Below are 18,278 nucleotides of genomic sequence, written 5' to 3' on the forward strand. Positions count from 1 at the left end.
ATGTAGTACTTTTTACTAGTCCACGAATGACCCTTTACAAAGAATCTGATAAATGAAAATAACTTACAAACCAGATAAAATGAGGAATAAGTGGTAAACGTTTTGCAAAAAGTAGATTCAAATTACATAAGTATTTTGATGTATTATCTACGTAAACTTTTCTCATGCATTTCAAATAGGATCAAATATACAGCAGTTGATCTACAAACTATCAGGCACACCCAGATGTTATTGCTTTATCGTATCCTCAGCTATAACTAATTAACACCAACCTACTAGCACAGTGGGTGGATCATGGGTGTATAATATATGTGTCGATTAAATGAATGAATAATCTTCATTGTCCTAGTAAGAATTTAGAAAAAGGCTCCTTTTTGTTTAACTTGGGAAAGGTCAGTGAGACAAGAGAGTTAACCACAAGGTTTTACACCTGTCCTACTGCTACTCATTTAGTTTCTCCCCTATTGGTCTCTTTCCCACCATTCCTGAACTGGAGAAGCTAGAATCAAAAAGAAAAGCTTACTAGGTCAACAAAGAAGCATAGCAGCAGGGAAGTAAGGTTAATGATGGACTATGCTTCTCTATCCTACAGTACCAGGGCTTCAAATTGCACCCTGGTCAGCCACCAGCAGAGTTCATCCAAATTGAAACCCATTTTCATCTTAGTAGCAATTTTTAACTTCCGGAATCAAAGGAGCTAATTTGATAATCTTTTTAAAAAAGTAAGTCAAACTAAAACTGAGGATCTAAAGCACAGCATGGTGATGATAGTTAATAATACTGTACTATGTACTTAAATCTACTAAGAGAATAGATTTAAAATGTTCTCACCAAACACACACATATACACACACACAACAGGACACAAATGTGAGTTGATGGATGTGAAAACTAACTTGTGGTAATCATTTCACAATATATATCAAAACACCACATTGTACAACTTAAATATATACAGTTTGTCAATTATACTTGAATAAAGCAAGAGGGTGGAAATTGTGATGTATCTAATTAAGGAACATAAAATAAATGTTGGCCAGTCCAAAAATAAAGTACCCCTATAGTTTAATCACTAGAATAGCATTCACTTAGATTTTCTGATTCATTAACATACAATGTCCATGACACCATAGATTTCTGAGGCTCATACACTTTCACTAGGTGTGTGTAAGGACTAAGGACTGTATCATGATCTTTCACCTAATTTGGGTTTTGATTATTTCTAAGGCAGAAACTTGGAAGCAACTCTCATTTAAATTCATTTAAAGGAATCTACTATTTACCTCCTTGAGTATTTGCAGAATCTTTTTTTTTCCCCTCCATATTATATCATTTTTTAAGGTAGTTATGAAGCATAGAACAAGAAAGAAAGATGCAGGGTGGGTGGGGGAGAAAGGAAAGTGGTGTTGATAAAATGGATAAGAGAATACTGTGAGAAGGACAACACAAGTGCTTGATGACCTAATACCCTCTTGCAGTCTCCCTTATGGTTGGGTGAGACAATGACAGCCTTCCAAGGAGAACCACAGGGGATGAAGGAAATTATAAACTGGATGAAAGATTGCTTGGCAAGTGTTTTGGTTAAAAGACATTGTATCCTTCTATGCACTTTGGGGCCCAGTGCCTCATTTCCCTTCCTTCACTGACATTCTTTTTCTCCAGTTTTGTATGAGAGAAACTTCTCTTTGGGCAGTACCTTTGGGTTGAGTCAGGAAGTTCCAGAAGTGACACTTGAGGCAAGGAAATGTGAGCTACGTTCCTGGGACTTACTAGTTTAAAGAAAGAGAAAATAGAACTATTAAGAAGTAAAGCTCAGAAAAGGAAACACAAGTCAGGATATAAAACTCCGTGAATAGATCTTCTGTTCTATGTTAGACATCCTAAACAAGGTGAAAAATGTTCAGAAGAGTAACTGATAGTCAAAACACCATTAACTTTAACTTGACTCTATGTTTTTCAAGACGAAATTTGGTTTGGATATTTTTCCCTTTCCTTTACTTTTAATAATTAATTCTGTATGGTTAGTTTTCTCTTCTTAGGGAACCCTTATTATTCTCAAGATGAATCTGTTTCTTCTATCCACATGACCAACCTACTGCCTGCATTGCATCAGGTTCTCATAAAATACTTTCTGAATAATATTCCAAGGAGTTAAAGCAATGGTTCTAGACCATGATTGATTTTGCCCATCCAGAGACATTTCTGGTAGTAATAACTATAGAGGGTGGGGCAGTGGGGGGAGTGCTACTGGAATTTAGTTGGTAGAGGCCAGAGATGCTGAGAAACATCCAGTGATGAACAGGACAAGCCCCTACGACAAAAAATTATCCAGTCCAAAATGTCAATAGTGATGAGGTTGAAAAACCCTAGTTAAAATGAGAGAGAGAGAGAGAGATTGGCTAGAGGAATAAAGATAAAATGGAAAGTGTGTGTAAATATATAACAATGCTCTCTCCTGAGCCCATTTACGTGCACATGCCTTCGATATGGGACTCAATCAAAATGGGCTGCAATTATTTGAACAAACATTGGTCATCGCCATCTTCACTGCGTTCTTTAAAGTCAGGGGTTCAATCCCATTCACCTCCACCCCTGTCACTGCCTGTTGGCATCTGTTCCTGACATTCCCTCAATCCGTATGCTGTGAACTCCAACCATATCTCTAATTATTACTAGCATATAAACATCAAAGAAATATTGACTGTAATATTTGGGAATACAGGAGCTTAGTCTGAGAGAAAACATACACTAGATTAGACTGTAAAACCTTGAAGCCGAGGACGGTGTTTTTCTTATTGTTAAATATTCTTTGTGGTCTAACACATTACATAGATTTTTTTTTTTTGAATTGTATCATAATGTGGTTCTATTGCACAGAACTTTCAAAAAAATGCTTGGAATACCAGAGTTACATATTTGTTACTTTGCTGGTGCCAAGAGATCAAAGTTAGATCCTCTTTAAAGTGCACATACACACACACACACAAATATCTTTTATGCTATTTTTCCTTTAATACTATTTTTGTATGTGCTTTACTGGCAAACTAAATTTTAGAAGCACCATGACTTCTACACAGTAGGTGTTTAATAAATGTTGAATTAGACTAAAATTGCTACCACTCCCCTACCTGATATTCGCTTAAATAGAATGAATCACTGTATTTTATCCCCATAAATGAAATGAGATGATACATATTTAAGCCCTTAAAAAACCATAGTGCCAAGCAACCGCATGTTGTTGTTAAGAGTAAGGATATCTCTCTTAAAGATAACAGACTTTTTTTAAAGTTTAATATTAGGAAAATACTAAATCTAAAACCATTCATAATTCCGTGGGCTGTCTGGAATTACCCTGAAGATTCTTGGTACTTACACTATTGTTAACTTCCTCTCTGTTCCTCTGCCTTAGTTTATTTGCCAGATAAATGACTATTTCTATAGATAAAGTAATGTTTAAGAACAAAAGGATCATCTGAGATAAGCATGTAATCTGATCTTACTAAATGGTTTATAGACAGTTATTCACTAAGAAAATAGAGTTTGAAAAAAAAGTATAGAAGAAATGTGTTATAGTGTGTTCATTAGATGGAATTAGGAATATAATATATTTACATGATCTTTTGAAAAATAAGTTATTAAGTATGTTAGAATGAGAAAAGTCACTGTTTCTTATCTCTCAGCTTTCTGCTCTGCAAGAATTGTACTTAGTCATATTTATATACAATGCTTATTTTAAGTAGTTAAGCAGCAAGAGAGAATATTTTGAGGTTCATTTTAGTAGTTTCCTAATTTAGCTTTGATGTTGATTTAATTAGCTTTTGCATGATTTTAATTGCTTGTATCTAAAACATACATTTTTGTATATGTGTTGGATGAAAGGTTAATAACTGAATTAAAGAAATAATTGCATGTAACTACTGGCTTCAAAAACTTACACTCAGATTACTATAATATACACTTGATTTTTAGCTAAGTCTTTTAGTGAAGAAAATGACGACACTGACAATTTTACAACTATAGTGATGACATAATCAGGGGAGTAATATTCTAAATATTAATTAAAGTTTGGCTTTGTGTCTATATTAACGTATTTTTCCCATTAGGAAAATTTAATAAACTAAGTTTCCCTGTAAACAGTAACCAACAAAACAGAAGCTAAGAATGCAATATTATTTCTTTTCACTAGCATTGCTAGCATTTTGTGCTAATGCTGTGAGACCACATCGATGCATTTAGAGGCATTTGCAACGGGAACGATGATGACTTTTAGCTCAGTATGTTTCCATTCAGAATAAACAAATACTATTTTAATTCATTTGTATCTATTAAACTCCATCTCTTTCCACAAAAGCAGTTTAATACAGGAGCCATAAGGACCAATAAAACTGCTGTAGTTGTAAACTGGGAAATAAACAAATTTAAGCACAAGCTATGGAGCCAGAGCCTGGGTCAAATGCCAGTAATACTCCATGTACATGGTGTGACCTTACACAGGTTACTTACCCTTTCTGAGTTAAAGTTTCTCAACAACAACATGGTAAAATGAATGAATAAATGTAAAGCACTAAATACAGTACATGATGGTGTCACTATTTCAAATATGTCTCAGAGCTTCCTGACTCTCGAGGCAGGAGAGAGAGTATTATTATTATTATTATTATTTTTATCTGAATGAGGAAGAATATTAATACCATGAAATTTAAAAAAATAATAATTTCTAGCATTGAATTATAAAAGAAATTTTTTTCATGTGGGGTATTATATATGGAATATCGAATAATGTAGTGGAAAAATACATATATTTTTACTGCAAATAGAAGAATTTAAATAGTATGAAATACTGTTGGAAGACAGTAAAAGTACCATATTAATTATCCATACTTTTGTTTACATGACAGGACTACAAATTTATGAAGAACTTATTTTAAAAAGTCAACAGACTTTGAGAAAGATACACACTATACAGTATTTGATGTAAAAATATTCTGTGGACATTACAAGCCTATGAAGAATCATTTTATCTTAAAATTCAGAATCATAGCTGAGAGAAAATAATTATGTTTGAATAGAACATTAAATGAACTTTGTATTTTTGACACATAGTCATAAACAAAAGTATATATTTAAGCCCAAAGTTGTTTTATTTAAACAGAAACAATGATTGATAAATTTGGTAAATTATATAAATAAACAAACAAAAAGCCAAGCCAACAAACAAAAAGACTGTGTCTTGAAAATGCAATTTACTAAGCACTTGAAAACGTACACTGACTGTAGAGACTAATGTCACATAGGTAGTCTTGAATTGTCATACCTGTCCCTAAACACACAGACACCCCCTCCCACACACAAACACACAACAGAAAGAAACATTACGTTCTTCTTTCTTGAGACTATAAAGGAGCTTTGCCCAAAAAGGTAGAAAAGAATCCATCAAGAAGAAATTAATAAGCCAACTCTGGTTTACCATATTTTGACAGAAGGAAAGGAAGATGCATTGCTCTTTTTTGAATAGTTTCTCTGTAACAGTCCTTGTATTAGCTTTTCTGTTTACAGTATCTCTTTAAAACCTTTTAAATGATCCATGAAGTAGACTGTCATTTCTGTTTTTCAGATAAAGATATTAAGACAAAGAAATTAAGTCACTATTACAAGGAAGAGCCAGACTTTATATCCAGACATGGCTAAAATTCATCCTCAAGTCTCTCTTCATAATAAAAATAAGATTTGTAATAAAAACAAGATAACTGTCCATTAGAGACCAGAGATCAGTTCCCACCAGTTTCTAGAATACAGGCAAGCAAACAGTAGAAACCAAATAAAATGTTTCTGAATAAAGAGATAATTCTAAGGGCAGACTATTGCAGTCACCCCTTCTATATTTGGTTATCAGTCTGAGTAATGAGTAATGACTTGAAGGATTTATAAATGCCTACAGCATTGCTGATGGAAGAGAAAAAAATTGTATTTTGAATAATATGTTAAAGTATTTAATAGCAGTACAGGTAGAAGATTCTTCTCTTTAATGCAAAGAAAATATGAGCATCATATTAGTGTCCTATTGCTTCTGTAAATTAGTGGCTTAAACAATATAAATGTGTTATCTTAGAGTTCTGTAGGGCAGAGGGGTATCACTGGGCTAAAATGAAGATGTGAGCAGGTCTACATTCTTTTCTGGAGGCTCTAGGGGTATATGTTTTGTTGCCTTTTCTAGCTTCTAGAATTTGCCTGCCTGCATTCCTTGGTTCATAGTCCCCTTCCATCTTCAAAGCTAGCAATGGCTGATTGAGTCCTTCTCCTTCTGCATCACTCTGACACAGACTGCCCTATCTTATTTCACTTATAAGGACTTTCATAATTACATTGGGGCCACTTAGATAACCCAAGATAACTACAGCATCTCAAATCCTTAAGTTAGTCACACCTGGGAAGTCCTTTGGCCATGAAAGGTGACATATTCAATAAACTCCAAGGGTTAGGACATGGGCATCTCTTGGAGAAGGGAAGATTATTTTTTCTGTCTACAACAGGCATATCACTGCTCTTGTTAAAAAACATAAAATGGGGCTTCCCTGGTGGCGCAGTGGTTGAGAATCTGCCTGCCAATGCAGGGGACACGGGTTCGAGCCCTGGTCTGGGAAGATCCCACATGCCGCGGAGCGGCTGGGCCTGTGAGCCACAATTGCTGAGCCTGCGCGTCTGGAGCCTGTGCTCCGCAACAAGAGAGGCCACGATGGTGGGAGGCCCGTGCACCGCGATGAAGAGTGGTCCCCACTTGCCGCAACTAGAGAAAGCCCTCGCACGGAAACGAAGACTCAACACAGTCATAAATAAATAAATAAATAAATAAAAGAACATGAATTTCTTAAAAAAAACAAACAAACAAACAAAAAACATAAAATGCAGAGAAGACAGAAAAGTTTTAGGGTGCTCACGGATGACAAATTTAGGAAAAGCAAAATTCTGTGATATTGCAAACATTGGAGTTTTTGTAGTTTTCTTTCATGTACAAACAACACTACTGACTCTGGTCACTAATGGTTGTTATGGCCTGAATTGTGTCTCCCCCACATTCATATGTTGAGGCTCTAGCCCCTAATTTGAGACAGGACCATTATGGAAGTAATTCAGGTTAAATGAGGTCATAAGTGTGGGGCCCTGATCCAAAAGGACTAGTGTCCTTCTAAGAAGAGACACCAGAAAGCTAGTACTTTCTCTCCCTGTCTCTCTCTGTCTCTCTCTGTCTCTGCCCCTGTCTCTGTTTCTCTATTTCTACCCAACTGCCTCTGTGAGGATACTGTGAGAAGGCGGTCATCTACCGTCCAGGAAGAGAGGTATCACCAGAAACCAACCCTGATACACCTTGATCTTGAACTTCTAGCCTCTAGAACTGTGAGAAAAAATTTTCTTTTGCTTAAACCACGTAGTCTACGGTATTTCCTTATGGCATCCAGCAGACTAATACAATGATAATACCAATTACTTAATAATTGAGTGAGCTAAATGCTTTCTGTGCATTATTTCAATTTATCCCCATAAAAACATAGTGTTATTGGTTATCCACATTTTATCGATGAAGATAACAGAGATTGGAGACATTAAATGACGTGTCTAAGATTACACAACTAGGAAAAGGCAGAAGATTCTCACCCAAACTCTGACAATACATATTCTTAACCATTTCACTTTAAGGCCTTCCTTCAGTTTGGGTAATTTTAAAAATCCAACATAATCCTTAAGCCTCTCTAAAGTTTGTGATTTGTGGGGAGTGGGGCAGGACAGTTTGTGTCAACTAGCATAAAATTTTAATTTATATTTAGGTATTAGGTTTTTAGATATACTTCTATGACTAAAACCACGAGAAACTAACATTTTACTAGGGGATTTCTAAAGCTTTCTAAATTTTAATAAGTGCCCTGGAGGCTGAGAATATAGAGTGATAGAATGGGGCCAGGGCAATCAAGCCAACTTCTCAGCTATACCAGGAAAATGGTTGAAAGACTATGTAGATAATCCTGTTTAGATTAAAACTGCTCAATGAAGTGTTTCTATATATCCCTCGCTGAAAATATCCTACATCCCTACTTCATGAGAGCTTGAGGCAAAGTAGAAACACCATGGATTCAAAATGAGAAAATTTTTTTCCACATACTTGAGTACTTTGGGACTGATTTTGGACAAGGACAAAGGCCTGTTTCTTTATCTATAATCTGTTGAAAAATGATAGGATTATTTTGGTGATTAAATGGTATAATGAACAGATATGTGCCTATCATCACCATAAAAATGTAAGGCATTAGAGTTGTTGTCCATAAAAATTAAAAAGTGTCTTGGCATACATGCTATTTTCAAGACATTTGCAAAGTGAGCAAACTATGTAAAAGTATATATAATAGTACACTATATATATATATATATAATACTATTATATATATTTATAATATTATTATATATAATATTATTATATAATATATATAATAGTATTATGTATATATTCTTATTTTATATATTATTTATATATATATATATCTGTGTCTGATTCTTGACACAGAGCTCCTAATACCCCTTGTAAGTAGAGGTACTAGGAGAATCTTTTGTTCTAACATTTAGTCTTTGACCTTAGTTCCTGACACACAGCTCCTAAGACCCTTGTAATTTCCTGAGTGATGAGTGATAGGAATGTCTGTTGGTTCTAATGAGGTGACTCTTGGCGGGCTCCTGGATGGACGCTGGTCACCAGAAAGACCAAGCCATGATTAGAAGCTTGGAACCTAAAGCATCATATACACAAAAATGAAAAAAAAAATTGAAATAAACTTCATTGGTTCCTTTCTATGCATTTTCTATAATGCCATCTCTTGTATCTAAAAAGTCTGGAGAGACACCATGTGACTCTACTTTTTCTGCATAAACAAGCCCTGGATGATGCTAGTTAAGCCTATATTTTCCCCCCTAAATTCAAATGAATTTGCTTATTTGTTTGCTTGCTTATCTGTAAGGTATTTCCCCAGGCATTATGTAATTTAGTTGTGAAGACTTAACAAAAAAGGAATGATTAAAGAGAAAAGTGACCTTGCAATACACAATCTAATTATTCTTTATCTGTATATCTTTGCTTAGTTCATTAGTCATCTGGTACACAACATATTTAATAATTAGATTTTTGCAGAAATTGTAGAGGCGATACAAGATGAAGCAATTTAACTACAGCAATTTAGTGCAATGAACAGGCTAAATTTAGTCCTTAGAAAGTAGTTAATGAAAATGTGTCAAGTAGAGGTTCATAGTTCTTGCAATATGTCACTAAATTCAAGTGTTATATTTAATCTTCTCCAAAACATCTGATAAGAAAAAAATAATTTTTTGCTGCAACATAAATTTGTGAATCTTCAAAAATTCAAGTAATCAGATACTTAAATTTTTAAGCATCACTCATAGTAAAAATTGAAAATAAATTTTCATTATGACAGAACATGAAATCTAGCACTATAAATTTCAAGTAATATGCCACTCCTCTACACCGGTCCCCACAGTGCCCACCTTAGCATTTCATTCAACCACATTTGGGCCCTAAATTGATTTTTGAAAAGGTAAAGTAGAATTTCCTTGATTTGTCTGCCCAACATCCCTTCCTCCCTTATTTTGAACACTGAACTCCATCTTTTTCCCCTTGGGTTACTGTACCTCCATACTCCATGTGCTCTTAGTGGAACTGTCAATCACAGTGCTCTGCACTCCACACTTGGCCAGGGGTACATGTCTCAACCCAGGCTAATTAGATTCTCCCCCTCAGACACTTGACCTTTGAGCTTCAAAGTCCATGATCCCAGCTGTCTTGATACTGCGCCCAAAAGCAGTGTTTTGAGTTTCTGACTAAGATTGCTGAAGCTTATCTCTTTTCTTGTCCTTTCTTAGATCTTATTCAGCTTTTGCTTTGATTGTACAAGTCACAGAGTATTCTACTGAGAAGTTCTTTTTAGTATAAATCAGTCAGAGGTGGTTCCTGTTGCTTCCAACCAAATAACTGTTCCAAGTACAGGTGGAAAGACCAATTTAGTCCACATCAGAGAATGGGGAACATATCTCCCTACCTACAGAAAAAGTTTGGATTTTCCATCCCAAGGTACCAAAAGACATTATAAACTGCAAATTTTCTGTTTAGTGTTGCAAAACTTAAGTATTATATTTTAGCATATTTTCCCCTATGTTGTCATGGATGATTACATTATTCTGACCATTCTTTTTGGGAAAAATGTTGTCTATTTTTGTACTTACATTATCTGGCTGTCAATCAAGATAATGGTACTCAAATCTAAAGACTCCAAAAGATGTCATGACTGTGTTCCTAACATGTCACAGCCTACAACCATTGTTTACACAAAGAGCTTAGAAACATGTGGACTCCTTTGTATACAATAATCTACAGGAATAAATGAAGCATTTTTAGTATGTGATTGCTATATTTTTAAGTGTCACTCAAACATATCACAGCTAGTAATAATAATAAAACAATAATAATAATTATTATTATAGCTTTTTTATTGGATGTCTACAGTGTTCTAATAAGGTAAGTGCTTTGCAGCCATCATTTTGCTTAAAATTCTCAAACACCCTAAGAGGTACAGACGTATTTATTTTGATATAATCTTGAAGATTCTAAAGCTTAGAAAGGTTAGTAAAAATCAAAGATGCATCTGGAACCCAGGCCTGCCTGATACCAAATTCAGGAATCTTAAACAATTTATTATATTAGATTTTTAGATATCTGCCTTTTTCTCTGCTGTTCTATTAAGGTTATTTTTTATCTTGAGATGTTTCATTGGTAAATCTTCTGAATTACAATATTTTTCTTAATAAATATTTTTTACAGAATTTCCATTTACCTCTTTTAATCTCATGTATATCTTAACATTTATGGAATATCATCGAGTAGAAATCTTCCATAAATGAAACTGAGCTGCTGGACTGGATAGAGTGTCTTGCGCATTTTAATAAAATATAAACATAGCAATCTCTATCAGGAAATCTTGATGGCAAGAATATGCCGTAAATTAATAACTGGCAACAAACTTTCAAAATAGAAAGTGACAGCATTTAAAATAATGATTTCCCTTAAATTGTTTGTCTGTAATTATTTTTAAGATATTACATAGGGAACTAATTAGGTACAAGATACCAAGAGGGAGAAAAACAGGAATGAGACTGATTAATTGAACTTATAAAAGTTCCTGGGAATAAAAAAAAATGAATTAGCTTCAGGAGAATGACTACTAGATTTGTTTTGAATAATGGTTAAAAAGAATGACAGGCTAAATTTATGTTTCTTATGTTTGAAACATAAAATTCTGTTTCTGCTTTTACATTTATATAGTATGTAAATTAAACTGAAATGCATGTCTCATAAAATATAAGTATTAATAAGAATACACTAAATTTTTAAATCGTGTCCATTGTGTAGATTTAACCAAGAAATTCTTGATCTATTATAGTTTCCTTTTCATCCACATGCAGGTCTTCTCTATTTATTTGGTATTAGCTATATCACTGTGTATCCCAAGTAAGTGTCATCCAACATATTTTTATTAGTCATACATTTCCTTGAATATCTGTAACATTTGCAGTTTTTGCCATTTTCTACCTTTCTTGAAATGCCTTCTTTCGTTTGACTAACCAATCATCACTACACAAATTTTACTCCTTTTTTCCATGGCCTCTTATGGCTATTCCTTTCTCTCATTCACTAAATAAATGGCCTCCCTCAAACTCAGTCTTTTGCTCTTTCCTTCTGCCAGTCTCTCAGAGAGACAAGGCCAGATGGCCCTGGAGGGTCATTAATTCTCCTCTTTTGCCAGATTAACAAATAACGAGGTCACTGTATCTGGTTTAGCTTGACCTAGGAAAGGCCAAGCAGGATTGAGAACCCTACTGAGGTTGAGACAGTGAAAACTTCTGAAGGTTCAACCTATTTACAATCTTCCTATGTGACACTCTCCCCCATATTTCTTTCTATTATTTAAACATAATGCTGAAATTTACTTTTGTCTAGTTAATGGATGGGAAGCTTTTTTTTTCTCAAAATAATCAACCAATAAGTTTGGCTTCTTGTTAAACTTGGCAAAATAGAACATGTCACCAAAAGAAAAGAAGGTTTTCATTTTTTATAAGAGATAAAAATAAATAAAATCAATCCAACAGCTATCTAAATCTTTAGCAAAATATTAAAAAGACTTGTGCTGTCTTACCCTGTAGAGAAGATCTGACCTCAATTATATAACAACAGAGTGTAGAGGGCCAATAACTGTACTCATAAGCAAAATGAAGACAATGTATTTAGCAGCAAATCCTGATAATTTTTCCCATATTTTAAATTTTTATTGAAACATAGTTGATTCATAATGTTCTGTTATTTCCCATATTTTTAATGACTAAAATGAACTTTATGTTGTATAGATAGTGGCTCAAGCTTTCCATTTCTGGAAACATTGGTATTTCTATAATACATATGACTTAACAGATATCACTTCTGTGCACAGTTTCATGTGCATTTAATATGGCTTAGTTTGCCACTATTGAAATTGTGGATATTTTTGAAACAAAAGGCATGGAGTTTCTATTGCATAGTTTTGGGACTTCATTATTAATTAAGTGACTGCTGCTCCCAGAAATAGAATATAAGGTAAACATATTTGTGAATGAGTGAATGGTCTCCCATTTTAAATTCAGACCAATCCCAATTGAAATTCAGACTAAAAAGGCAAAATAAATAAATAATTAATTAACTGTAATAATTAAACAGACGTTCTCATGAATAAAGAAAATTATACCTCCTGTCTTTAAGTCCTGGCACTTAATCTTAGATGTAAGTTAAGGAGAACCATTTTATGCACTCTTGGACTATTAAATATTTTAATTTTAATTGCCAGTAGAAGCAATATAAAATGTTTTCCTCATGAAACATGATTTTTTCTGCATAACACATGTGAAGAAATACATATTATAATCTACACTGTAATTTAGAAAGGTTAACTGTACATCTTTGTCATCGGTTCAACAAACCACTTTTGGTATCAATTGAAGAACACTGCCTCAATGCACTTAGCTTCAGAGATGTATTAATAAAAGTCTATAACCATTTTAAAATCACATTTCCAAGCAAAGCTTTTTGCACAATTAAATTGTTTTCTTGGACAGATAGATTTCTTTTTCTTTAAAAATGTAGTTGTCTCAACTGTGTATTTATATAAAATGCTTAGAGTGTTTGAGACAAAAATACCATAAAGGATTTATGGCATTAGTTTTCATACAGTAGTCCTCAAGTTTTAAAGTAATAAAGTATGAATATAGTTTCTAAAACTGTGGTCATATATTTATAGTACAAATATAAGGCCTTGAACATACCTCGGGTTTTAGGACTGAAAAAATAACATGTAACATGCTGCAGTGTTGTTACCTAAGTTATATCAGGAATGCTTTTGTAAGTCAGTCAATCATGAGTAAAGAGTCATTAACATTATTTGTCACAGACCTTCTGTTTGGAGCCAGAAAAGCCAGGGAAATGAGATGTATTACAAGCTTGTACCCTAAAGCAAAACCATAAAATGAAATCAATATCATTTGAGTTGCTTTATTACCAGTTTAAGGTTTATCTTAATTGTCCTGTCATTTATTCCTGATTGAAAGGCTAGTTATTGCATCAAAACACAATCATATATTTATACAAAGCTATGTTTTTTCTTCCACACTTAAAGATAATTATAATTTTACTGTAAAAGAAAAATTGCACTTCAATTGTGAAATTCCATATATCAAACTGAGCTCTAATAAAATTGCACATTATCTATTATTGCTTTTGTTTTATATAAGATAAAAAATGGTGATGACTTTGTGGCAGAAATATTGATATAAGTTTCTGTGGAATTTCTCGTGGACATAAGGCTCCTTGAAATCTCTTTGGGACCAATAACTTTCATCCTGAAGACCCAGGAGAGATTGAGTTGTTCAGGGGAGATAGAGAATTTATTACAGTGCTATATGTCAATTTTATCTCAATAAAACTGAAAGAAAAAAAAATGTTTCAACTACATTCTGCTCTCCAGCCACACTGAAATGGTGAGCTTAATATGGGCATATGGAATTTAATTGTAAAAGACTGTTTTTTCTTTTCTGCTCTCCCTTTCATCCTGCTGATTTGAGGTAATCTTTTTCCTGCTGTTGAATAAAACCTCAAGATATTCCATAATTTAAAAAAATAATCAGATGTAGTTAATAGAAAGTACTATGATCATACTGATTTTTAAAAAAGATTCTCTAGTTCAATATATTAATCAATACTTCAAATTTCATTTAAAGGTAAAACTTTTTCTTCCTTCCCAGTTAAGATGTGTTCCTGGAAAGTATCCTGTCTTTGGAGAAGAGATTGTAAGAGATTTCTTTTTTCTTTGTTAATTACCTCTTCACCTATTTACTAGCAGCTGTTTGTTTAACACTCAGGTTGCCATCCTCTGGTATTACAGATTGAGGAGGAAAGATTGGTAAGGTAGGCAGGAAAGTTTCAACTTAATCATTATTGTGAAATGGTTGAACACTTTTGGGCCAGACCTGTGTTTAAAACAGACTTTGTCAATGGGGCACTTTCAGCATTGGTGATCTCTCCTGCTGCAACTTTATTTTGGAAGTGCTTTTCAATTACAGTTGACCTTTGAACAACACGGGTTGGAACTGCATGGGTCCACTTAGTTTTCATAATAGATATTTTGTAGTAGTAAATACTACAGTACTATACTGTCCAAGGTTGGTTGAATTTGCTGTTTAACAAATGTTTTCTGTTAATTTGGATTATTTTATTCATCATTTATTCATTCACTTGATCATATATTTATTATATTACCCACTACTTCCAAAGAAGATTAATGAAGCTTAAAAGGTAAAAGTTAGTAGTTAAGAGAGGGAAAAAATATATCTAGAAGTCCTGGGTGAAAAATCTAAAGCACCTGAGGGAAAATTTAATCCTAAACTCGGTAACAGCACAGCGCAAAGACCTGAGAGGGCTATATAGTTCCTATTATCTTAAATTCATCAACTGTGAAAAAAATTCCCGATTCAACAAATATTTCAAATATCCTTGGATTAAGATAATGTGTTTAGGGATTTGAGGAAAATGACTAAGGTGACAAGGTAATATTTGAATCTTACTGAATCCTCCTCATTACTAAAAGACAGAGATTTGGATAGCAAAATATTGGGAGAAAATATACCATGCAATTGGCAATTCTAAAAAGCGAGACAATGTCTTGCAGGAATGCCTCCCTATTGACAAAGACTTGCTATCACTTGCTATAAAAGCGGCAGACCCTCTAAGTTCCCTCCTGTGGTGCAATCGACTCATGTGCAGGTCTTAACGGCCCTACACTACCTATGAGGTTTGGAGTTTAGGGAGCTGCATTGCTATGCTGATTGCTAAGCTGATACTCCTGCTAATACTTTTGTAGTGAGTAATGCGGTCCTTGCATCTGACCCAGAAGTTTATTTTTTTATCTTGTATCAACATCCATAGAACTTTATTGGTCAAATTATTAATCCATGTAGTTATTCTTGTGGGTATTCTCCTGCTTTTATGTCTCCTCCCCACTATCAAGTTTTAAGTAGGATAACAGCCTAGTATCAAACCAAAAACCTACAGATAATATCTACAACTAAATAAGGCAACAAGCCAGCCTCCAGATCACAGAGTATGAACTTCTAAGGAAAACAAATGACATAAACCAGATCTCTGTATTAACTGCAAGTGTGATAACAACTGCTTTTAAGGGAGTTCAGAGAGGGCTAAGGGTTTCTGTTGGCCCTGGGAGCTGGTGAACCTCAAAGTTTCCAGCACACACTAAATGAAGAAGCTACTAAGTTAATATGAACGCAGTAGCAGGACAAAACTCCACACTAAGGAGAAAGGAAAAAACAGTGAAAGCAGAATATAAATTGAGCAGGACAGGTACAATAGGGGAAAAGCAAAGAAAATGTCTCCAAGTAAAATGGGAGTGCAGAGGAAAGCAAGCAGATTTCTAAAAGCTGAAGAATAATTTTTAACACATTATGAAAATAACTGAAACAGGTACTCTACAGCTGTGAATTAGAAAAGCATTCCTGAAATTACCCTGAAAGATTAAAAAGACAGAAGGTAGAAAGAGAAACATGAAAGATAGAAAAAGATCATGGTGAAAGCCACGAAGTAAAAAGAGAACAGTGAGCAAAATAATAGAAACCTTTTTTTCTGCCTTTCCTATAGGAGTTGGACCTCAGAGTAATCAAATATTTGATATTGAGAGAGTTTTTATAGAAATATTTTGGCTAATACATATAGAAGAAATAAAAGGAAGGAATTAATAGTTAGGAAATGATTAACAGTGGCTGCTATTATCACAGGAGGAGAGAGCCAAAGAGACTTGGTGTATCTCCTTAAAGAAGTAGTGAGTATCACCTATGATTTCTTAAAAACAAACAAACAAACAAAAAAACTGGATCTAATCAAGACTCTGGCTCTAATGACAATTTATAGGAAATAGAGAAGACAGAGAAAAATATGAAGTGACCCACTGAAGATACAGTTGTCGAAATCCAGGTTTCAGAGATCTGATTTCTCAAACAAATAAATAAGAAGATGGATAAAAAGGAGTGACAATGGTGAAGCCTATAGATTAAAACAGACTTAAAGAGCTGTCAGCCAATTGCAGTATATGAACTTATTTGGATTCCAATGTGAATAAATTTTTAGTACAAGTATCAAATGGATATCTGTTGATACTGAGGAATTTTTGTTAATTTAGGGAGAGTAATAATGGTATTCTGATTAAGTTTTAAGAGTCTTTATCTTTAAGAGATACATATTGAAATACTTACAGATGAAATATTATGTCTCTGTCCTGTTTCAAAATAATGGAGGGCTGGGAGCTGAGGCTCAGCTTCGGTCGGACCACAGGGAGAGGACTGGGGTTGGCGGTGTGAACACAGCCTGAAGGGGTTAGCGCACCACAGCTGGCTGGGAGGGAGACCGGGAAAAAGTCTGCAGCTGCAGAAGAGGCAAGAGACTTTTTCTTGCCTCTTTGTTTCATGGCGTGCAAGGAGAGGGGATTCAGAGCGCCGCCTAAACGAACTCCAGAGACGGGCGCGAGCCGCGGCGATCAGCGCAGACCCCAGAGACGGGCGTGAGACGCTGGGGCTGCTGCTGCCGCCTCCAAAAATCCTGTGTGCGAGCACAGGTCACTCTCCACACCGCCCCTCCCAGGAGCCAGTGCAGCCCGCCACTGCCAGGGTCCCAGGATCCGGGGACAACTTCCCCGGGAGAACGCACTGCGCGCCTCAGGCTGGTGCAACGTCACGCTGGCCACTGCCGCGGCAGGCTCGCCCCGCCTCCTCCGTACCCCTCCCTCCCCGCGGCCTGGGTGAGCCAGAGCCCCCGAAGCAGCTGCTCCTTTAACCCCGTCCTGTCTGGGTGGGGAACAGACGCCCTCAGGCGACCTACACGCAGAGGCGGGTCCAAATCCAAAGCTGATCCCCAGGAGCTGTGCGAACAGGGAAGAGAAGGGGAAATCTCTCCCAGCAGCCTCAGAAGCAGCGGATTAAAGCTCCACAAACAACCTGATGTGCCTGCATCTGCTGAATGCCTGAATAGACAACGAATCAGCCCAAATTCAGGAGGGGGACTCTGGGAGCAGGAGATATTAATTTTTCCCTTTTCCTTTTTTTTGTGAGTGTATATGTATATGCTTCTGGGTGAGATTTTGTCTGTATAGCTTTGCTTTACAATAGCTTTATTTTACTTCACTATATTATAGCCTCTTTCTTTCTTTCTTTCTATTTTTTCTCCCTTTTACTCTGAGCCGTGTGGACGAAAGGCTCTTGCTGCTCCAGCCAGGCATCAGGGCCGTGCCTCTGAGGTGGGAGAGCCAACTTCAGGACACTGGTCCACAAGAGACCTCCCAGCTCCACGTAATACCGAACGGCAAAAATCTCTCAGAGATCTCCATCTCAACATCAAGACCCAGCTTCACTCAACGACCAGCAAGCTACAGTGCTGGACACCCTATGCCAAACAACTAGCAAGACAGGAACATAGCGCCATCCATTAGCAGAGAGGCTGCCTAAAATCATAATAAGGCCACAGACACCCCAAAACACACCACCAGACGTGGATGGGCCCATCAGAAAGACAAGATCCAACCTCATACACCAGAACACAGGCACTAGTCCCCTCCACCAGGAAGCCTACACAACCCACTGGACCAACC

At 35.5% G+C, this 18,278-nt stretch overlaps 1 protein-coding gene across 17 annotated transcripts in view; it reads right to left on the bottom strand.

Moving 5' to 3' along the window:
- The window catches only part of PCDH15 (protocadherin related 15), a 755,972-nt gene that overhangs the window by 88,148 nt on the left and 649,546 nt on the right, over nt 1-18,278 (bottom strand). The gene's annotated exons all lie outside the window — the stretch shown is intronic.

This window comes from Balaenoptera acutorostrata, chromosome 16 (genome assembly GCF_949987535.1).
Source record: "Balaenoptera acutorostrata chromosome 16, mBalAcu1.1, whole genome shotgun sequence".
In the NCBI taxonomy this organism is placed as follows: domain Eukaryota; kingdom Metazoa; phylum Chordata; class Mammalia; order Artiodactyla; family Balaenopteridae; genus Balaenoptera; species Balaenoptera acutorostrata.